Source organism: Uranotaenia lowii, chromosome 3 (genome assembly GCF_029784155.1).
Source record: "Uranotaenia lowii strain MFRU-FL chromosome 3, ASM2978415v1, whole genome shotgun sequence".
Classification (NCBI taxonomy): Eukaryota; Metazoa; Arthropoda; class Insecta; order Diptera; family Culicidae; genus Uranotaenia; species Uranotaenia lowii.
The window spans coordinates 166154800-166179654 of NC_073693.1; the positions used below are offsets into that span (position 1 = coordinate 166154800).

At 33.0% G+C, this 24855-nt stretch overlaps 1 protein-coding gene across 3 annotated transcripts in view; it reads left to right on the forward strand.

Moving 5' to 3' along the window:
• LOC129751929 (ion transport peptide-like) overlaps window positions 1-24855 on the forward strand; it is a 106838-nt gene that overhangs the window by 8973 nt on the left and 73010 nt on the right. Inside the window, exon 1 of one of the 3 annotated variants that reach the window (XM_055747721.1) lies at window positions 10514-11010. The exons of the other annotated variants lie outside the window; for them this stretch is intronic. The gene's annotated coding sequence lies outside the window, so the exon portion shown is untranslated. Of the gene's footprint in view, window positions 1-10513; window positions 11011-24855 lie in introns of those variants that run through there. 3 annotated transcript variants of the gene reach the window in all.

Here is a 24855-nt window from a genome sequence, read left to right on the forward strand (position 1 = left end):
TGATGAACGTCTCGGCATTCCAAAGCGTGCTTCGTGGCATGCGATGATGAATGTTGGCTCAAGCGCAGCTTTGCTAGATTTGTAGTTTCTCAATGAAATCAGAGATCTTATTTTTTTAAATGATTTTGTTAAATTCAGTTATTTAGTCATGTTTCTTTTAGCTATAACATTTCACAGAAACCGATTATACTCGAAGGTGAAGTAAATTGTTAACTGTAACAGCTTTAGATGTCTCTTCTCTGTGTCCTAGTATATCGGACTAAGTAATTTTCCATAATTCTTTGTAGAAAGATTTTTCCTGCTTACATTCACCGCCGATTCACGTGTTCTGTCAATCAGCGAGAAAGCCGGTGGAATTAACAATATCAGTTAAGACTTTTCCAGACACTTTCATCTGCTTGTGGCACAGTGAAAGAAAACGATATTGGAATAATTGAAATAAGCTTTCTCTGAAATATGAAAGGACATATTTCACATGCACTTCAACAAAGAGATAGTAAAATTACAATTATCATTCAAGATTTTGAAGGGATATCGAGATCAAAAGCATAAAGCAAAATCAGATTCAGAATCAAGTTCCATTATTTGTATCCCGATTTTTTTAAGCAAAATTAAAATTATCAGATCAGAATGAAGTTAGATTTCTATATTTAGAACATTACAACCACTCACTTCGGATTTTACCTCATAATCAAAATTTCAACAAAAAAAAAGTACCTGATTAACAATGATCATCTGATTTTAGTAATCAAAATTGTAATACGAAGTTCAGTCTTGTCTTCAGTCGCCAAAATTAGCATATGAAGAATTGAATTCTGAATTTAAATTTGAGCAATTAATGTTATAATATAAACATATTTGGTCGTATAGAGTGATATTTGGATTGAAAAATAATTACAAGTAACTCTCTACCCTTACAGAATATAAATCTTAAAATCTACAATTTAATGTATTCCAGATATAAAAAGTTTTTCAATCATAATCTGAAATAATCTACAGAAGATATTGCAAAATCCTCGATTCATTACTATTTCATGCATTTGAAGTTTCGTGTAAATTTTCTCCAAATTCTATTTGGTTATTTTCTTAACGTTATTTTTTTAAAACCAATTTTTCCAAGTGTGACTTTTGAAAAAAAAAACAGGAAATTTTGCTTGATTTGGAAGTCTTTTAAATTCAATTCAACATAACAAATGTAAGTAAAAAAAAATCACCTTTGGAGGCAAACGATAAATCACGATACAACCAACTATGCATATAAATGAGCGGTGCTATTTTCTGATGCGCATTTGCAAATTAAGTGGATGGAAATGCAGCGTTGAGTAAAAAAATATGACCAAAAAAGGTAGCGCATTGATAAAAGATTTCACGTTATTTAAACAAAAAAAAAGGTTGATAAATTGGTACATTTCTGCCAAAGATTTGTGTATTCGGGTTTTACAGATGTTATGAAAATGGTTCGCAGCGTTTGAGGAGTGTCTTCGAAAAAAAAAATGCAACACTTTGTTTTGTGATTAACTTTTGTGTGCATGAATAGAAATTGATAACATTTTCATGGATTGTTTACATGTATCTAATTTGATAACAATTTATCAAGTGGTTTTTGAGATATCGTTAAATACAGAAACTCATTGGCCTAAGTTTTTGAGCAGCTTCGCGAAAAATTCGGGAAAGTCTCTGTCAAGGACCCAAATACAGGTGGAAATCAACTGTGCGACCAAAGTTTCATTTCTACAAGGTAGAAAAGCCCATCTGTAAAATAAACAAAATACGGTGGTAAAGTCGTGCGCAAAATATTTGAATAACAAGCAAAGAGATATTTTGAAAAAAAAACCTAGTGGACAGCAAAACGAACTCTTTAGCAAGAGCCTGGTTTCCAGTCTGAAACTTTTTGTTGATAAATCTCATCTGGATGTTCCGGAGATAAACAAGGAGACAAATTTTAAGTCTAGGACTTCAGGTGGCTGATGATCTGTGAAAGCTGCAAATCAGTCAGTGTTACATAACGATCGACACGATGAATGGCTAAATATACAAAGAAGACTGCCTTCAAACACGACCGTTTTCCTGCATAGCACTTCCATACGTCCTACAAAGTTGAAACTCTGTTTGGGTTGGATGTGGAATTGTGGAATTACGCGAGAACTGAGATGGAGTGATAAAAAGTCGAACAAGTTATTTGGTGTCGAAGAAGGACACTCTGCTAAACATAAAAATAACTTAGATAAAATTAAAAGTTTTCAGTTACTTTGAAGGTCAAGCTGCAGGAAACAGAAAAAGCAATTAAAAATAGCCTTGATTTGGCAAAAGGGGTGGTTCATAGTATGCATTGTAGATGGCGCACGTGGTGCAAAAAAAAGTCGATGAACTTCTTCATTGAACGCTATCTCGAAAACAACTTGACAGAACGTCACAAAAATTTGCACATGTAAACATTACATTACTAGGCAGAATCAATTTACATTCATGCATTCAAAAGTTGTTCACAAAACAAAGTGTTGCAATTTTTTCGAGTACATTCTTCAGTAGCCGAATAACGTTCTTATAAGATGTTTCACCTTTTATTTACATTTAAATTCTGAATTATTTCCAAATGCGTGATCTTCTTGAATTTGTTTAAGTTGCCTTAAGGTTCACCAATATTTAAAAAACTAAGACATTTCACTGCCAAAGATCATCACACCTTACAATGACCCACTCAGAGGTTCATTTCTTTTTTTACCCTTCTCAAACGATCGTGTTGTACTTCAGCAACGGCTCAGCCATTCCTGAACCGCTAATGGAATTATCCAATCAGCACTTATGAATTACCGTGCGCTCGGGCCAGTGATACAAATATCTACCCTCGCCGCCACCAGAGGGCGCTATCCTATTAGAGGCAGTCTGTAGTATGGATTCGGATAATCCTGGGCAAAGTGAAAGTGAAATCTGACTGAACCTCTGACGATGTCACTAGTACTAACATTTTGAACTACACTCAAGAAATTTGGATCAACCGTGATGATGAGATGTTACTTTTTTCATGATGCTAGTCGAAAAGACTGATGATTGTATTTCATTTTTAAATGAAATTCCAATTAATAACTGTAAAATCGCATTTATTTCGTATTTTCAATTTAGTTCTGGTATAAACAATGCTTATCAAAGCTTACTAAATTAGAAATTATCCAAACAAATATCTGAGTGTACGCATGCATACAGATGCATATTGTCAATTGATGTTTCCTGTCTACGGGAAGACATCACTAGAGTGTCGCTATTTGGGGATTTCTGATTTATTTACGCAGGTTATGTATACTTTGCTAAGATACCTAATTATATATCGGGACATACCGTTCACTTTTCTACAGCGCTCCACATTTTTGGATCGGGACGCATTGTCTCGATGCCATTGTGAGATATTAATTTTGTTTCAATTAAATCAATTTTTACGGCCTTATCAGTGAATGTTATGTTCTCATAGTGAGAACATTTCAAGATTTGAAAATTATAGATGGATAGAAGAAGATTAGTGCGAACGAACTGCAAGTTTTGCGGTGCGAACCACGCTAGACCAACTGCTATACTTGTGTTAGACTCAACCCTGTCCGATTCTAACATATCTACCGCTCATTTTCAACACCTGTAATTTTCTTCTAATCTTCTTCTATCCATCTATAATTTCCAATTCTTGAAATGCTCTCACTATGAGAACATAACATTCATCGATAAGGCCGTGAAAATTAATTTCAAAACAAAATTCACTGTGATCAATCTTAATTAATAAACAATAGAAAATTTTCTTTGATTTTGGGATAAACAAAAATTTTTCTGATTTAAATGCATTTTCTTTTGTTTTAAAGAAATGTTTCCCTTTGAAACAAAGCTTTTTTTGTTTTAAATAATAAAATGCTTTCAATTCAAAAGCCTTTTCATTTAATTTATGAAATGTTCCTTTACTCCAACGGTATTTGGGTTACAATTCAAAAGCATTTGATCTTTTAAATTATGTTTTGGTCCTAGATAATTTAGTCCAACCAAAAATAAACTTTCATCTTATTGGAAATTAAAATAAATCGATCATGGTTTAAAACATTTTATTTCTCTGTATGCACAATGTACATGCCCATCTACCTTCCACAACGTCGATTTTTGGAAAATTATGAGAACAAAATGTACAACGCCGGTTCTGGCCACACCGGCCACACTCATTGATCAGTTGTAAGCAGAGTTGCCAATGTGCCTGATTTTCACTTATATTGAATCAAAACAATTTTCTATCCTTTCGATAAAAAAAGTTTTTAAATTAAAGCAATAAAATTTAGATTTAAAAATCTTTAAAAATCTGATTTTCGAGAGACCGTCCTGATTTTTCAAAAACGCTTGAATCGTCCTAATTTTTGAAAAATGGCCCTTGAAATGTCCTGATTTGTCCTGATTTCTAAAAAATATCCAAATCATAACTAAATTTATTGTTAAATGATGAGAACATAAAAAAAACCCTAAATAAAATGGTTTAACCAGTTGAACCAATGAGATTCTTTGATTCAAATGACATTTAAATGAGGTTTTTCGATATTAAATGCAGCCAAGGTTATTCTCGCTTCGGTTGCATAATTCTAGGCGTCTTCAGCACCTATATTTCGCCTTTAGTTATGCAATCTAAGCAGAACTGCATTTTGTTTTCATCAATTCGGTAGTGTCCTGAAAAATCCTGATTTTTTCTTCGCGGTATCCTGTTTTTTGACAAAACCACCGAATCGTTTGTTCAGCCATGTTGAAAAAATTTTGACAGCTCCAGGGATGCCAGATATTTGAGAAAAGAAATCATCAGAGAAAATAGGAAAATAAGTCTGTGTATGTCTGTTCCAGCGGTGTTAATATACAGATTTTTCTGCATTATACAGATTTTCAAAACTCGATACAGATTTATACAGATTTTTTAGAAATTTTAAAATACTTGATGAACCAGGCCTCTACATCCAGTTTGCCCTTGCTCTGGTGTACCTGAAGTTTTTTTTTTTTTAAATAATTTCTTCAGGCCTTAAACTTCTACAAGTCTGCTAGCTTTTGTGTCTATCCATGATCCATACAAGGTTAAAAGGAATGGCCATGGAGCTTTAATAGTCGCTGTTACTCAAAAGTAAGCATAATTTAAATATAGTGATCTTCTTAATTATGAATGATAGCCACCCTTAAACAGAGTTAAAGAATCCTTATATTGCAAAAAAAAAAAATTAAATCATTTTATGCTAAATCTTTTGCTCGCGAGTTTTTTAACTAAATAGAGCAGCGTGGTGTTTTAAAATTTCACTTATTAGAAGATTTGAAATGAAAAAATAAGTTAAAAATAAAATAGGTTTGCGTCGTCAGGTTCTTAATTTAAAACTCGTTGAGGCAACAAGGTTATAAACGAAAGTAGATTTCTAATTGCATGATTTTTCAACTACTCAACGTGTCGTGTCTTATATTGAAGAATATTATTTAATTGTTATATTTATAATTTTGAGTTATCTTCCTAAATTTAACAATCAAGCCTAAAATTCAAGATGAGTTCTTTAGTATTCATCATCAATGTGCTAAGAACTAAAAATCAGAATCAGAGAAATTCATATCAATAATCTGAATTCGAAATTCATATACAATTTCGTACTATGATTACACAAAGTAACAGCAATTTGGTGCTTATGTGCTTGATTTTAGTAAATTTTGACGTCCTGTTTTTAAATTAAGGTTACCAGATTGCCCGATTTTATCCAGGTTTGCCCTTATATTTAATATAAAATTTGGAAAAATCCGGTCCGGTCCGGTTGCCCGGTTTTCATTGGAAAAACCAGGATTTTGCCCGGGTTTATTCTTATTTGAATTTTCAAATCACACTTTAAAAAACAAATTGTACCATTATTTTTTTTTACTTATGCGTCCAGAACAAAATTTTCTTAGCAAGTTTCATAAAAATAATCATGAAAGGTGTTTTGAAAGCCTAAAATCCGTTTTAAAATCTGTTGATAAATTTTGATGAAAACAATTTTTTTCAACTTTTTTTTCTTGAATTTTGATGAGTAATTTCTAGGTTTTGACCAAATTTGCCCGAATATTGCCAGGATTTTGGTCAACCATTTTGAAATCAAATGCCCGGATTTTTCCAGCGCTTTGGAAAATTTAATTGTCACAAGTTTTGTTATTTATTTAGATAAGATTACAACTATTTTGGACATAATTCAAGGAAGTCTTTGAGTATTTGATCTTGAGGGTTTTAACGCACCTAATAACTTTGTAGAAGGCTGCAAAAAACTTCGAATTATGCTTTAAGAAACATCAAAGATTAAATTATATAAGAAAATATTGGCAAAATAAAACTTGTATAAATTTTTTCTCAAAAATCAAATACCGTCAACTGGGGCAACATGCAACAATTTCCAACTTCAATGGCTTCTAAAAAACTTATGTTCACAGTTAATCCAACCCCTTATGTATCAAAAGTTTTAAGGGTGATGGGACATCAAATTGGCGTAGTTAGAAAAATCATTGGTTTCTTTAGTTATTTTTTAACTTTCTAAAAACATGCGATTTTCACCCTCCTTAGAAAATGGGGTAACTTGCATCAAACTTTGTTTTTAATGAAAAATCTTATGAACACGTAAGAAAATTTATAGTTTTTAATATATTTGCGATGTATTAAAGACCATTAGGCATGAAAATACCAATTTCAGTAATTTTTTGGTCTGAAAATACTAATTTTCACATTTTTTCTGAAACTAAGGATGCTGCATACTGATTTGCATTTTGTTGCATTTTACCCCTGACACCTAGCTGAATTATAAAAATGTTTATTTAAAAAAATGAGCGATTGTCCGAAAAATATTTTTACACCAACAGTGTTGGTATAGCATGAGGAAAACGGTAAAAAGTTTGTAGGTTATATTATCATGCTAATCCTTCATACTGGGTAATGTTTTTTACGGCATCGAAAAATGTTAAAATTTGTTCATTTATTTATTGCTCGATTTTTCAAATTTTATACAAAAACAAAAAACTTTGAAAAAAAATTAGCTTCAGATGCGAGAAGTTATGTCATCATTATTTTGTAATCATCAAAAGATAACTTTATTACAATACATACATTAAATAAAAAATTGATTCAGTATAGTGTTGAATAAATGATACATCCAATCCCGCGCTGTTGAGTGATGCCCCGTTTGACGGTACTTTGTAATGTTTCATACTTTTACCAAAAAAAATTTCACAAATTTCATCAATGAACAATGAAAATAGAATATTTTCATAAGTTATCTAAAAATAAAGAGCTTATAGAAAATTTGCTCTAAAAATTGTTGTGCCTTAGATTTTTTTTATTTTATTGCCATGTGTTATATATGTATTTTTACTCTTACTTTGCCTTTACTAAAACTAAAATACTAGATATGCGAATCACATTCAAATTTCGCAATTATAATTTTATTTTGATTCAGTTGTTCCATTCATAACTTATATTTAGGTTTCGTGCTTACAAGAATCCAATGATTGGTCATTTAAATTTTAATCATTGAGAGCCAAATACGATATCGCTCGTATGTCGCTTTTGTTTTTGGGTTGCAAATTATTTTAGGTTCAATTTTAGAATATTTCGATTGAATTCCACATGTATCAGAATAGTTTTATAATTTTGACTCAGTTAAGTAATCCATTTGAAGCACATTTAAATTCAAAATTTGGAAATGATACGTTGATTACTAATCGAAATAATACAATGATTTTATATTTTGTATTTCGATTTAGAATTTTTATGGAGAGAGTTTCTGTCTTTCAATTCGATTGAATAAAATTCTCGTACATCTGGACATTGAAAAAGGAGGACATTTTTCTTTATTCTGCCTTCTATTCTGTAGGTACCAACTGCAAATCTTCTTTTTAAAACTGATGATGACTGTTTTTTTTCAAATTTTAACAAAGCAATGAGAAAGTTTATCCAGCCGGCGTAGCAGTCGTTTTTTTCATGAGAAGAAAAAATGTCCATATCCTAAAATATATTCTGTATTCAAAAGCGATGTGCTATATATCGTTGAAAATTTGTGTTATATATCGTTGATAATTTAACCGATTTAAACGCTGTTAAATTAAAATTTGCGTTGTTTTTCCCCAGTTTCTTCTTAGATACCATTGCCACTCGTTAATCCGGCCTTGTCGAAGACCGCAAATAATTTTGCTTCTTCGAAAAAGGTCATAGCATTTTTGGATGTTTAGATGTTTTCAAAAGCCAAAAATCAAATCGTTTTGCAGTCTTCAACAAATCTGTTAAATGAAATAAAAAATTCATTTTTAAACTTACTTTAGCAATTACAGAAATATATCTTTTAACATTTTTAAAAATAGTAGAAATAATCTTTTCCTCTGGAAAAGAATATTATTGTTTTAATGAATGAAGGATCCAGAATCAGTTTTTGTCTTTATGTAGATTTGTTGTTTTATCAGTAATCCACGATTGATTTCAATTAAATGTGATTCATTTTTGAAAAAACACCATATCACCAAAACTAGACGGGAGAGACAAAACCTGACAAAACTTTCGAGTTCAGGATGCGAAAATTTTGCAAATCATTCATATACAGACACCAAAAATGCTGTGTTCTCTTCAGTTATTTCCTTCTTAAATGTTCATTTTTTCATTTGCATTATTGGTATCGAGTTTCAAACAAATTTAACGAATTATGTAGTGCTTCTGTTTACTTTTTGTTAAAAGTTTTTAAATAAGTGTTTCTTTGTTTATCAATTCTGATTTTTTTTTTTGTTCTGAAAACATAATCTTCATAGAACCTGTTAACCTAAATTTTTGATAAGAACAAAATTTCATTTGACGGGGACAAAACACTCAGAGCTTAAACTTTATTTTAAGCTATAAACCTGCGCTTGGTAATTCCTGAACGTTTCCCTTTTTTTATTATTTTAAATCTTCTTGTTTTATCCGATCTTTAAAATAATCTTTGAAAAGTTAGAAAAATTATTCGAAGTAGCAGCTTTAAAGCTAAATTTGATTTGATTTGTGCTTTCAATGTTTACAACAAAACTGGGGAATCCCTACTTTAAATTCGTATTGATTATTCTAGAAATTAAATTCAGTCAGTATAAGCTTTAAACAATGAATTGAAAATATTTTTTTTCAAATACTCAAATTTATTGTTGGGAACTTCGAAAATGAATTTTTTAAGCCTTTGATTTTAACAACTGGGAGAATTTGACTGAAGATTTCACCTCTAACTTTTTTCAATCATCAATCGTGTGTTCTGAATAAATTCTATTTGGGTGCATATTTTTTCCTAATCGACAATTCACATTCAAAATCATGATTAATATTTTTGAAATTCAATATATTACCGCGGAATCTTCCAATCAACCATTCAATTGAAAATATAAAAAAAAAATGTAAATATAGACAAATTAATTTAATTATGCTTAACAATTTTTAATCATGGATTATTTCTGACCTGATCTGAAATTAATTTGGATCTCATTTATTTTTAAATCTGGTGTTCTTTTATATAGATATTCTATTTCTGTGCACTAATTCTCATGTCCAAAGTTTTATATTCTAATTTCATTTGGAATTTTAATTCGTTTATAATGTTCCGAAAATATTGATTAAAAATTTGTAAACTAGACTGCCTGAAATGACTTACCACAAAAAAAATCATTGATTTGAAACTTTGATTCTTATTTGTTTTGAATCGTAGCTGTAAAGTTTTTTTTTCAGTTTGTGTGATAGTAATAAGTAGGAAAATGGTTTAAAAATTCAATTTCCTTATTTATTATGCGTTTTCGGTATTTTTATTTTTTCTAATTAAATTTGAATATCGAAACAAGCCCCCTCCCATTCCACGTATTTCGCAACTCATTAAACCACTTATGGTACCTAGAACCACAATTCTGTAATGTTCAATCAAAAAAGATTGAAAAACTTGTATTTTGATGAGTTGTTTTTCTCGAACTTCTTAATTGTTCCAGCAATTGAATGAAAGCCCGAGTCCCTTTTTTTTTTTCAAATTGCGTTACTAGGGAAACAGACTTATTTTGGACCAGGTACTTATTTTGGATCACCGTGCAACACCCTATTACTTGAAAAAACAGTTTTCTGAAACCGGATCATTTAGGAAAAACACAAGTAGTTGTAAGGAAAATTGTTTATTCTGGAGTTCTAAAATGTTTGAGTTTTCATTCCACTTGAACGACAAATTCGGGAAGTGAAATGAAGTAGATCTCTGTACAAAAATGTCCAAAGAAAATTCCAGACTATTCCATCTGAATCATCGGCAATCATAAGCTCGATATATTTACGTGCAACTTCAGAACTACCCTACCGATGATCGCTTGGTACCGCGGTCAAATATTCTCAAAACAAATAAATTAGACCTAATAGAGTACACAGACTGGTGTGCGTTCCATTTCTCCGGTATGCCAGACAACTCAATAAAGTAATGCTTTTAGTGCAAACTGGACGGCTATTCCCAGTATATCGTGATAATTCGGCGCAGCGTTAGTTTTTCTTGCACTCGGGAATACTGTTTCCTTGGAATGGCCACATCACCTGTCTAATTTGACCTCGAAAACAGTTTTAAACCAAGTGAATCAGTAGATTTAGCGTGTGACGCAGATTTTCATTCAAATTAGGCTATAGAAAACTAATCATATGCAGGTTGGGTTCTGAAATGTGTGCTTAAAATGAATGTGGTAAACCGGAGATAGAACCGGAAGTGATCTATCGTGAATTGGTCCGGAAGAAGAAGAAAAAACATGGAGATCGAAACTCAAGGATCCTCGAGGGAGTGTTCATTTGAAATTACTAAACGTGTTCTGTTCAATACATGAGTGGATGGTTGTTCATTGAGCTATAAAGTTTTGCCAGATAGTGTTGTGAGATGTGAATCAGTATTCCTTACTCATTGGGCGGAAGATAAGAAAACGAAACTTACTCACAGCCCAATTGATATCAGTTGATGTACGAAGGCATCACGAGTATACGGAATTATCTGTTTGAAAGTAAGTAAGTTATGAAATTATAATACATATTTGTTTTCGTTTACAAAGCTTCATGTTTACTCCAAGTGAGCTTTTAAGGTTCCATTTTGGATGAATAAAGGTTTCAAAGGGGGAGTTGATATTCATTCCTCTCGAGGTGAATGTACCTTGCATATATTTTTAGCTAATCAAACCAATAATTATTTCCAAAAAATAATCAAAGCTAGGGGAGATAGGGGCATAATGGCCACCTTAAGGAAAACGGTTATTTAACCATAGAAAATAGCTATAATATGGAGGTTACATTATTGTTTCGTTTTCAGACACTTGAAAAGCCTATTCCCTAACGGGCTGAAATGTGAAAAACTAGATGAAAACGTTACAAAATGCATTTTAAAAATTTTTGCCAAAAGCTGAAAACCAGCCACTGTGGAGGCATAATGAGAACCCCCCCTGAGGCAGTATGAGCACCATTAATCAGAGCAAGATGTGCGTTTTTGTCGGGGAATCTAGCAGGGAATTCAATTCGATGAAGTCAGGTGAGTCGTAGATTCATCAAACAAAGCAATAACAAAATAATCTAGGTCTGTTTGTAGAATACAAACAATTCACGCACGCTCATACATTAAGTGCTTTGTTCGGAGGATGATGCTACTAGCCGTATAATCTATTATATAAAATTCTCTTGTAACGGTGTTTGTAGTACTACTCCTCCGAAATTACCAAAACGATTTGAATGAAATTATTTTTAGAATATTCTGTAGCCATGCGAATCGGTTTATATCGAATAAAATTAACAAAAAGTCACCTCAGTTGTCCGTAAAAATTAAATTTGTAGTTTTTTCAATCAAATAAAAGTCATGACATCCATTTTTTATCAAGATTTTCTTTACGTTGGGCGCCGGGTGGGCGGTTTGTTTTTCGTCTCTATGGTCGAGGCGTCGTGAGAGGATAGTAACAGGGCATAGCATACTGATTAGTATAGGAATATTTGGGCGCCTATTTCTCAACCAAGCATACTTTCAACGCACGTGGCGGCGATATGAAGCCTAGATGCGTATTTTTTCTTCTTGATTCCTAGCTTATTTGTACAGCACATATGAATAAATGAAGCCTAGATGTGACCCAGATTGATATTTTACCAATCAAATCAAAACCATTTGAACGGTTTTAAATATTAAAACTGTTTTTATTTCATGTTAATTGAATCAGCAATGGTTGTCTACAAAACATTAATTTGATACTGATGCATATGAAAAAATGGTATGACTCTTTGCGGACGTTTGAAAAAAAAAGAAAGTGGGAAGATTTACGTACGATTGAATAATCCAATACGAAGAAACATTTTTCGAGCATGTACAAATGTGCTTAAATAAATCAAGCGCCTTCAAATTTACAGAACAACAACTAAATACGTTGAAAATGAACAGACATATGTACTGAACAAGAGCCTGTCCTTTAAGAAAGATTAAATAGGATTGACGTTTATTTAAAGACCGAATGCAAAGATTTTTTTGCAACCATATGTGTAAGTTATCAATAATCTAAGAAGAATTTTCAGTTAAAAGGTACACTAGAGCGAATGAAAACGTTAAAAATTTACAAAAAATGTATACATTATTTCTCCATTTATAAATGGTTGGGCCCAAATAAACTATCTAACTAAACAAACTCAACTTTTTCTAAAATTATTTACCGAAAAACTGTTTACAGGTTCACTGTTATCATACCCGGTGTTCCTTTATTGAGAGTTTCGATTTACAAAAAAAAAACACTTCTTTTTTTAAGGTTTTGAGTTATTTCAGCATGAAATTTTCCATAAAATGATATGAACTCATGAAACCATCGTAGCATGAACAGATTATTTCTTTCCGAACTATTCAGTTTTATTTTAGATCTGCTTTTCAATTAAATGTTATTGAATCTTGAAAATATTACATAGTCTTAAATCAAATCGCAGATCCCCACCAACAATGTTCAGGAAATTTTGAAATCAGAACATCATTTCGATCTTCAATTAAAAACATATTCTTTTCTTTTTTTAATACCAATCGTTTCCTTGATTCATTGGGTTAAAGTTCATAGGAGTGTAATTTGCTTTTTTCATTAATCAATATAAAAAAGTAGATTGCAGTATACAAGATCGCCAGATTTTTTGCCATGGCAAATGCTGTTTGGGAACACTTCAAGTTGAAATGTGTCATATCTATAAGTTCGGTATCTAGAAAAACTTTTTGAGCATGATTTTGGTGAAAATATGTATATTAATTCAAACTACTTCGAGGGGTGAGGATGGTGAACAAAAAGCTGTCCCAAAACTAATTGGAAGCTAAAAGCGCTGCGTTAGGAATATTAATCCAAACCCAGCGCTTTTAGCTCCCAAATATTCCGAAAATTGTCCCAATATTCAAAATTTTATTTTCATAAAGTTCCATATGCAATAAATTACAATAAATGAGAAACTTTTGATTTCGATTCAAACCTTAATGTCATTTCGAACAAAGCGGAATAAATCAACTAAATGGTATACAATAAATGAAACATACATACATTTTTTTTATAATTCGTTTATTTGAAACGGCTCATACCGAAGGTTTTAAGGAGCCAAAGTCAGTTTTTTTTGTATTTACAATTCATTGTTAAAAACTAGAATAGATATAGGGAAAATAATAAAGGATTGGTTAGAGACGGAGGTGTAACATCCGGCACTACACAATATCACCATAAACTGTTTTTACAATAACTCCGTAAAATACATACCTCACATTTTTGCTCTTTTTTTACACACTCAACTTGGAGTCCCCTGATGACGCTTAGAGGTTACTCAATCCGGGATACCACATCCTCCCCTGCTGGCAAAATCATGGTTGTCTGCAAAACCAGCTCAGTCATCATTGGATATCGTTCTAATCAACGGTATCTAATAGCTGACTTGTTAATCGCACTTTTTTTTTACATGATGTTTATTATTAGTAGTTTTTATTGGCTCTTTGCAATCCTGTGCAACACTTTAATGAAAATCAAGGTCCGGTTCAACACGCCTTAGAAGAACTAATGGAGGGATTCCACATTTCCTTAATTTTCAAAAATCATCCATCTCTAGAAAGCCTCTATCATATGATTTGCTCTTTGTCTCCTCGGCCCATGTAGTTATGACAAACCCTATTAGCTACATTACACCCTCGCTCCTCCGATCGGTAAAATTTTAGTTAAAAAAATATTTTTAACTTAAAACGACTAAACCTGCTAACTGGAATGTAAGGATTGTAGAATGATATTTTTAATCTCGTGAACATCTCTCATGGTCAAAATCTAATTATTTTCGATTCTCATTCTCAGTCATTCTTTTCTAATAGATTGGATTGAAAATTGTTGTATAACCATTCGAATATTACTTGGTAATGAGAACTTTAACCACTGCTTTAACATTCTTGGAAAATATCTTTATTCTGCTAAAGATTATTTATTAATTCATTTATTTTTATTCCAGATAATTATCCTTGGCAATGAGCTTCTGACTCTACTCAAGGTTTTATGTATTTTTCTCGGCAAGGAGCTTAACTTTACTCAAGAAATTTAAATTTTCGCTTTAACATCTCTTCAATTGATGGTACAAATAAACTTGGTAATGAGCTAAACTCTACTCAAGATGTTCCGCTTTTCATTTTGATTGAGATCAGTTGTAAAATATGCTTGGCAATGAGCTAAACTCTACTCAAGCTGTCGAACATCCTTGGCAAGGAGCTAAACTCTACTCAAGTTGTTCAACATTCGTTATTTACACAAAAAAAACCCAATATGCTTGGCAATGAGCTAAACTCTACTCAATCTGTCGAACACTCTTGGCAAGGAGCTGAACTCTACTCAAGTTGTTCAACATTCGTTACCCAATATGCTTGGCAATGAGCTAAACTCTACTCAAGCTATCGAACATCCTTGGCAAGGAGCTAAACTCTACTCAAGTTGTTCAACATTCGTTATTTACGCATAAACCCAATATGCTTGGCAATGAGCTAAACTCTACTCAAGCTGTTGAAAACTCTTGGCAAGGAGCTAAACTCTACTCAAGATGTTCAACATTTGATATCTACTCAAAAATCAATTATCATGACCTTGGCAAGGAGCTTTACTCTACTCAAGGTTTCATTTTCTTTTTTTTTTCAATAAATGTGTAATATATTTCGAACTCCACTCAAGATATTTTTTTCCATTGTTTTTTCGTTCACTATTACGTTCTTAATTCATGTAAATTTACCTGGTGATTTTTTTTCAGTGTCATGGTGGAACTGGCAAAACATTCAATTTTTTGAAAATTGAATTAATATATAATTTCGCAACTATTGAAACGTACACACCGTATTTTCGATACCAATTCTCCTGGCAGGATCGCCAATGTAACATCCGGCACTACACAATATCACCATAAACTGTTTTTACAATAACTCCGTAAAATACATACCTCACATTTTTGCTCTTTTTTTACACACTCAACTTGGAGTCCCCTGATGACGCTTAGAGGTTACTCAATCCGGGATACCACAGGAGGTTGATAGCTTTTAAGAAGAGATAGATTTCAAACATGTAATCAAGGTCTATCGCAGCTAATACATCTCTTACTGGGGTGTAGGGTGGTTTCCCTCGGGCCCGAAGGGAGTCCAATAAATTCGCTCTGGCGGCTAGATGGACCTCACATGACCAAACGATATGCTCGATGTCGTGGTAACCTTAAACATACATACATATTATCAACATACAATTATTTATGGAAAAAGTTACAAAAAGTGTTTTTTTAGCAATAGGCTTGCAAGTTGGACGATAACATCGAACTGAAAAAATAAAACCGTTTTGCGACAAAAACCTGAAACCTGACCATTCGTTGATATACAATAAATCTGAATGGAAGAAAAGTTAATAAAAAAGTATTGATGAAAGTTGAATGTAAGATTTATTGAAGGTTATTTTTTGATTATTTAAGAAAAGACCCGTAGAACTGAATTAAAATTGTTAGGTTTTATTTCGATAGAATTAAGCGGGACAATTCGAGTTAACGGAAATGGGGGAAATTTAAAAAAAAAAACTAGAACATGTTCACAAAAGCGAGACGATTAACAACTCAATATTTAATAAATTTTAAAAGTTAATCAGCGAAGATAAAATGGAAAATGGACGCCAAATTTAACAGGGTAAGACGAAGTTTACCGGGTCTGCTAGTGTAACAATAAAAAAATCGATCATGAATTGTGAATGGAAAAAAAATCACCTCGAACAGAAATCTAACTCTAGTCTTTTGATTACCTCTCCGACACCTGACCAATAGGCTAAATTGTCGGATGAAAACAGTCAAGGTGTGGCGATATAAATCAATTTTAATTCGCTGCTAGATTCTACGGAAGAAAATGCTCATTATGCCTCGATAATATGGTGCTCTATATGCCCCTAGTCAACAAATTTAAGTAAAAACGTGTTTTAAAATTGATAAAAGTGAAAAATCAAAAATTTTATGATGGTAAAAATTGAGAAACAATGTGTACATCATGTTGCAGTGCGTAAATTATAGATCAAGGTTATTTTAAGATCATAAGAGCTTATTTCGTGGTGCTCAAAAATTATAATATTTTCGTAACTTGAAAACCAAGCTAGTTTTTTTAAATATCTCTGTAAAGATGATAAGGAGATTCCTTTTTTTGTGAAAAATTAATACTATAGGAAGTACGAAACAAATCCTCATGAAAATTTATTTAAGAAAATACGCACTTTCGTAGAAAAGCGTAGTTCTCATTATGCCTCGGGTGCTCGTTATGCCCTCATCTCCCCTACCAATTTTTTAATGTGGCCTGTTGTGGTTTTAGATTCAAATATTTTCAAAATCAAAGGAAAATCATGAAGTCAAATTTAAAATATTGCTACACAACATTCATTTAATTTTAATCTTAAATGAAAGTTTTGGTACAAGTAATATATGAATTTGGAAAAAATAGAATTTGGATTTTATGTCATAACCCAGATTTTGTATTCATATCAGCCATCATTAAAAAATAAGTTATAAAACTCAATAATGAATTATAGAATAAAATTCATAAATGTGTTCGTGTTAAATTCAAAAATCATATTTTAAATTTTGTTTCGCACTCGGCTGGGTTTCATGATTCACACAAATCATATCGTCAATATTGTTTCCAGATCATTTATACAATGAAAATATAAATTCATAATCGAATTTTTGATTGGCAAAAAAGCTGATTATTTCAATTGCAATTGATAACGACACAAGAATCAAAGATAAGGTTAGTTGTCCTACTTTGGACCCTTTAAGCAGTGGTTTATATAAACCTATCTTTTTCTCATACATGGACGGGTGTTATGTGGTTTTTAGAAAACTCATTCGTAGTTAATGGTCTCATCTGCAAGTTTCAACGAGAATTTTTACCCTTGGTTATGTCGCTTTTGATAGATGGATGATCTAGATTTCCTACTTTGAACCTACTGTTCCTGTGTAGTTTTCCTATAAAATTCGGCTTGGTCTATGAAATCATGTGATTTATTCTTAATCTCTCTGATTATTCGAAATGCTTCCCACAAATTGAGCTGTATGTTTTACCACCAAAAGGAAAGCACTTTTTTTAAAGCGTCCAAAAATGATAAATGGTATGACAGAATAAGGGAAGAAAAAGAGTTCATTAGAGGAGAGTGGGGATACTTGATTCCCTTTTCTTATTTTCACCATATCTTTTTGGAAAAAAGTAGCAACTCGCCGTCTTTGACATTTTCTGACAGCGTGTAACTTCAAGTTTCTATGCTCCAAAAATTAGAACGATACTTGAACCCGTTGATGAACTAGAAGCGTTTTCGTGGGAGTTAAAAAAATGCGATCTTTCTGAAGTTAGGGGAGACTTGATCCCCTATTGAAGGAGACTTGATCTTTTATTCAGGAAGCCCTAATCCTAGTATACAAATCAAACAAAACCCCAAGATAGGATGTTAATTGACTATTTTGGTCATGTTTGTTCTCATTTCACAATTTATAGCAGACATAAGAAGAAAATTCTATAACTTTGTCTCAACGCTATTAACATTGCATACTTAAAGGCGCTTTTTTATAATTTAGAGAAAATTAATTATTTTTGCTCTTTTCTTCAGACAATTGTTTGATAAATATTAGTTTTTGGATAAATATTAGTAATTTCGTAATCAGCAATCATAATGATCAATTCAGAAGAAGAATATGCCGTTTTGAAGGGGGATCAATTGTACCCAACTCTAGGGGATCAATTGTACCCATAAACAACATTTTAGAAAACTTTTTCTGAAAAAAGTTGAGAGTTTTCCATTGCTTTGAAAATATGGCATTATGAAGTTCATTTTACGGTCGAACGATTGATGCATTGGAACAAATATTTTTTTCATAATTTTCCCATGTAAGGAACATTTTAAAGTGATGAAAAAAGATCTTCAAGTTACATTTTGTGAAATTTTTCAAACAAAGTTCAATTACTTAAACAATTATTTTGTTTAAAAATTTTAAACTTCAAGCATTGTTATTTTGCTTATTTTGGCACATTTTTCTAGAACATTTGATCTTTGTAAGACATTCCAGTTTCGAGATATAGCTACGATTTACGATTTTCTGCATTTTAGGACTAAAGTAAGCGCTAGGTCCAGAGAAGGAGCACTCACCTTTTTAAATACACAAGGTGACAGCATTTTTATACATGTGTTTCAATAACTGATTCTGAAATATTTTGGTATCATAAATTCGAATATTTTGTCAGATTTTGTTTATCATCTTTAGTTTTGGTGCTATGGATCGTGGAAATTCGAAAAATTTACCTATTTTTCCTGAAATAATTTATTAATTGATGATAAACTATACAGCTTGATTAACTATTTACTTCCACCTTTAGTCATTGAACCCAAAATGTTGCTTAAAAATAAACTACATAAAAACCAATTTCAAAACTTTTTACTATCCTCTATTTACTATCCTATATTTTATGAAGGATCGAGATTTTCTTAGATATTCTAGTTTCAGAGATGCAATGCTTTAGAAAAAAATGTAATGTAATGTTAAGAAACTTTAAGCGAAAAGAAAATAAATTTATCCGATATCACTAAAGGGCTTTTTAAGTTTTTAATATTGATGATTTGATTGACGTTTCGCTTTCAAAACTGTTTAAATTATATTTTGGTTTTTGGTTCGTCAAATTCCTAGATTTTCGAAGAACTGGAAAAATTTAAAAATTAAACTTGTGTAACTTTTTCTTAAAAGTCAAAATTACTCTCAGTCATCGAGGAAGTTGTTGATTGATTCAAAACCTTTATTTTCAATATCTTTGCAACATTTTATTGTTCAAAAAAGTGCACAGATTTACTAAACTCTCTTTTTTTGCATTTCAAAAAAATGGGATTTTGTTGCCTTGTACTATCAGTAATTGATTTCTAATAGTTTCTTAAAAATTGTACTAAAAAGTTGGGAATAATTGTGACCTTAAAAAAAATTAAAACAATTTTTTTTGCTTCATTTATCCATTTTTTATTGAAAAGTGGTTGCTATTCGAAACGAAGGGGTTAAATTTTATTTCATTCGTTTCAGATTAAATAAAGTTAGGATGAGAGCTTGAAATTCAAGAGCAAACCAATGAAAGTAGGGCTCCAATATCTCCACAGTTCAGAATCATATTTAACTTTTTTATATCAGAATTAAATGAAGATTTAGAGAAAAATTTCTTCGGTCACAATTCACAACGAGATAGATATTTCAGGATAAATTAAAACAACACGATTCCGATTTCCAAATTAAGGAAAAAAATAAGAGTTTTAAAAACAGGTTTCAATTTATAGCTATTGTTATCATTTCTAGAGTTTTTTTTGATTAGGTCGCATGAGCCACTCAACGACTTTCGAGAAAATCGATGTGGAAGTTTTGGAACAGATTTTAAATTCGTTTTTAAAAAATATAAGTCGGAATTGTTTGGAAATTCGTTCTTATATGCTTTAAATAGACGACAAATATGTTTGAACATGTGATACGGGCATTAGTAAGTTTTAATTGATTCAAATGTACTTACGTCCTATTGCATTGATTACCTTGCTCATACGTCGTCTTGCAAAATGTTAGGTTTTTATCATAAAACTTGTTCCAATATGATCGTAACTTCGATATTGTGTGCGCCATTTGTTCCATTCCGTTCCGTATCTTGCATGAAATGAAGGTCAAAAAAAATTCGAGCTCAAATTATAGAAGGATCTGTCTGTTCAAATTTTCCTAATTGCTGTTGCCCGGGACTATCCATCAGGAATGTTTCAACTGGACTGTCGTGCACTTCTTGTTGACACTCTCACGACACGGGCATTAACTCCGTTAACCGGTGCGGAAACTTTTAATGCTAGATACATCTGTTGTAGGATAAACAAGTAATGCAATTATCAACCAATCAAATATAATACTAATTTTACTTACCCAGCAATCAATTTAACTCAGCTGTTCTATTAAAATTGCTCAAATCACCCTCACAAATAATGCTCTTATAAATTAATCATATTTTTCAATTATTGCCACTAATTTCATAAGCATTTGCTGCGAAGATGCAAAAAGACCTATAAACCGTACTTGCCGAAATGTTTTTAACGTCCTTTTGCATCACGGCAATCCAGGGCTGCGCAAAACGTCGTTAAAACCAAATTGCACTCGAAAATAAAAAAGTCAATATACGCCCTAAATTCAATTCATGTTTTTGAAGTAATTAATTGATCAAATGAAACCAAGTTTTTACCTAACATAGAATTCATGTTTATCGATCGTTTGTAGTTAAAAGCTTGATTTTGTTTATATTGGTTCATTCGACTTAATCAAAACTAACTCTAGATTTATTCAATGACATTTATAGAGAGAGATTCTTTAACGAGCTCATAAATCGATTTTTTTTACTCGCTGATACGAAAATCATCCTTTTATCAACAATTTCTCGCGTGAAAGGTTATAGATATGCAGATTGAATTGGTATCAAAGGATATCGAAAGAGTTTTTGTAGAAAATGGATTAAAAAAGTTTAAATTTCTTCACAAATTATGAAATTTTTCAAAACTCTTTCAAAATGATCGTTTTTACATTAGATATTAAAGTTTTTTTTTATTGTCAATATACAAACAAAAGTTTTAAAATGAACACCGTGAAGTTTATTGTATCCATACTAATTGGATACGGAACCAAAAGCTGTGCCAAATGCCATTACCACCGAAAATGTATTCTAACCTGTGTAAGGTAATTTTTTTAATGTTCAGGTATCAGGTATCAGAATGGGGGTAGGCTTAATAGCGGCACGTTATCCAAACATACGGGAAAATTGTGCCTAGCCTTTTTTTATCCAAGATTTCATCATTTACCTGAGAAACCTGAAAAACCTATAAAAGGATGAAATAAATTCAATCTATTTAAGATGGCATAAAGCCTTTCCACTAGGGATTATTAGCATTAAAGCTCTTTTCTACATTCGGTAAGGAATGATAGAATGTTTTTTAAGTTTAATTTCTTAAACTCAGATTCGCTTAAAGCGTAAGATCCCAGAGTACGAAAACGTAGTCTGGCAAATGAGGGACAGTTACATATAAGATGGAAGGGATCTTCCACATCTGATTCACAACTACCACATACTGGAGATTCAGCACGCTGAATGTTGTGCATGTGATAGTTGAGTTTACAATGACCGGAGAGTGCTCTGATCAGGATACTGCAATGAGATTTACTTAAAGTTAACAAGTAACTCGATATGATTGAAGATGGTTTTTCTAAAAATAATTTAGTTTGGCGACACGTGTCCAACTCTTCCCAGTATCGTTTATGCTGGTTAGAGGACCAAGTTTGAATTTGGTTTCTGAACCAACATGGCGATATTGGGACAGCCGGCTCTGGTCCGTAAAATTCCTTTTCCGACCCAGCTCTAGCGAGTTCGTCGGCGCATTCGTTTCCAAAAATTCCCTTATGTCCGGGTAACCATAGAAGGTTTAATCCATTGCCTTCAGCAAGTTCTTCGATTGCTTTCCGGCATGCGATTACCAGTTTTGATCTAGAACTGGAAGCACTGAGTGATTTGATAGCTGCTTGGCTATCTGAACAGAAATAAATTGTTCTGAACATAATCTTCTTTTGAAGTGCAATTTGCAATCCATACATAATAGCATATAGCTCAGCCTGAAAGACTGTACAATATTGTTACGGAATTTGAGGATAAAACGTAAGTCAAAGGCAAACCGATCAGAAACCGGTAAATTAAACCGATTGGAAAAATGTCATCGTGACGGAATAAATAAAGACAGTAGGGGAACATGCCCTATTATGCGCCACCTAAGCGAATCGCTGATTTTCTATGTATTCCACATAAAAATTGTGTTAAAAATGGGTGTAATCGTTGAAGAAAAGTGTTTTCTACAAATTCCTATGATTTTTTATTACTCAAATTGCTATAGTTTCTTCAAAAACTTGATTTTTAAAAACCATATTCAAAGCCACAGAACAAAACTGTGTTGCGAATACGCGCCACTGTGTATTCAATACGCGCCTAGCAGCCGAACACACCCGAGAGCAGCCGAAGACCGAAAACACACCAATACTTACAGACACTTTGACTGAAAAGAAAATCAAAATGGACTAATAGAAATTAAACAAAAAATGAAAAATAGATTTTTTGGGCTGAATTAACGCTCAAAATATGGTTTTAGACTTTTTGTTCATTTTCAATGAAAATTGGCCTTTTTGAAAAATTAATGCTATTTTCAGCCTACTACGATTGGCGCGTTATAAAGAGCGCATGGGCCGTGATAGAACATACCCATGAAAAGCATACCTTAGCGAGTTCAGTATGATTTTTTAGCATAAAATCAAAATTTAGACTCTCCTCTATCGATGTGTCAGAAAATATTGTCTTATTCGTTTTTCTCTGCTTGGTGACACCTTATTAAAAGTGTTTTAAAATTTAGATCAAAATGAAGAAAAACCTAAACTGTGAAATTATCACGATACAGGGGCATTTTGAGGAAAAATTCATACTTGCCATGACCAATCACAGCATTTAAAACAAATTGGTAATATTTTGCAGGCTTAAAATGTTTCAGATTCTTCAAAACAAGAGTGGCGCGTATTAGCAACATGGGGCGTTATATGAACTTTTCCCCTAATGATTGAAAAGCTAAGCGACTAACACGCGTTTTATTTGTTCGCTTCCGCGTTTTTGCTACCCGAAATACCCGGCTTTCGAGTATCTACTTCCGGGAGAGTCCTCTCATGTATCGCGTTGGTTCAAGCGTAAATAAAAGTACGTCCTTCCCCCGGATGAATCGTCACACTGGTGTCAGAAGTGGGGTTGAGGTTATGGACGAAGCACCCGGGAATAGACGTTCCGAAACTCCCGCGTCGGATATGTTTGCTGGGTCCAAACGATCCGAGAACCAACACCAGCGACCGGGTAAAGATGAACTTGCCGAGAAATTCACGGACCTTACTGCAATGCTGTCCAGGAAGATGGACAAATTAAGTATGACATTTACTCAAAACGTGCAAGAGCTGCGTACAGGGATTCGTGACATTGGCCTTGAACTCGAAAATGTTAAAATTCAAGTCAGCCTTTGGGAAAATCAACGAGAATTCAACGCCGCGTTAAATGCTCTTCAATTCTCGGATAACCCTGTGGCTGGAAGCTCCCCAGCTCCAGAAAATCGTCGGGTAACCATCGGAGGTAACTCCGAAACTGTCGAAATTACGAACGATGAAACGATGACCAGAAATAGTGTGATCCAGCACCCTAGTGATATCGGAACACGTGCAAAACTAACTCCTGAAGTTTTTGATGGAACAAAGAATTGGAGTGATTATTTGTTAACGTTTGAACTTGTTGCTGATGTTAACCAATGGGACGATGCTATGAAGTGCAAGTATTTGGCTGCTATGTTGCGAGACTCTGCCTTAGAAGTTTATCGCATATTGCCAGCAACGCAAAAGAATGACTTCCAAGCTCTGAAAGTCGCACTTGACAAGCGTTTTGGAGTGAAGTTTCATCAAGCATTGCACCACGCTCAATTGCGATCACGACAACAGCAGAAAGGTGAAGACCTTACCCGTTTCGCTGACGACATCCGTCGTCTGGTCGCATCTGCTTACTACGATTGTAGCTCCGAGGCACAAGATAAAATCGCATTGAACCATTTTCTCGATGGACTCAATGACGCGGCCCTGCAAGACCTTGTTCGTTTCAGTCTACCCAATACGCTGGAAACCGCACTGCAGTCGTCTTTGCAATTCCATCTCTCTCGCACAGCAACGCGAGCTATATCACGGCCTGTTCGCATGCTGCAAGGCACCGAAGAGGATTCTTATTCGGAATCTGACGAAGATTCTCACTGTAGTGAAGAGCCTGTTTATGGTGTGCGTACTACTGCCACGCAAACGAGAGAGCGGCGTCGGAGCGATAAAAATAAGTGGCGTCGTAAAAAGAAACCGGCGGGAAACGAGAACACACCAGTTTAGAGGAGCATAAACTGGTTGAAAGTTTGAGTGACGCTCCCCCCAAAATTCTGTTTGTGCACACTTTAAACCGACATCGTGGTAGTTATCTGGCTCGTGTTAGTGTAAATGGTATACCGTGTGAAGCAGTTGTCGATTGTGGTGCTGGGAAGACTATAGTTAGTCGAAAGTTTTGGTCCCTCTTTGATCTCCAACCCACACCATCTCGCCATAAATTCATAAAAACTGTCTCGGGTGAACTACTACCTGTGTATACCGAAACAAGTGTTGTTTTCAATTTCGACAAATTCCGAGTGAAACATGACGTTTGGGTCGTTGACATCGCAGAAGACTGCATTATAGGAAGTGATTTCTTG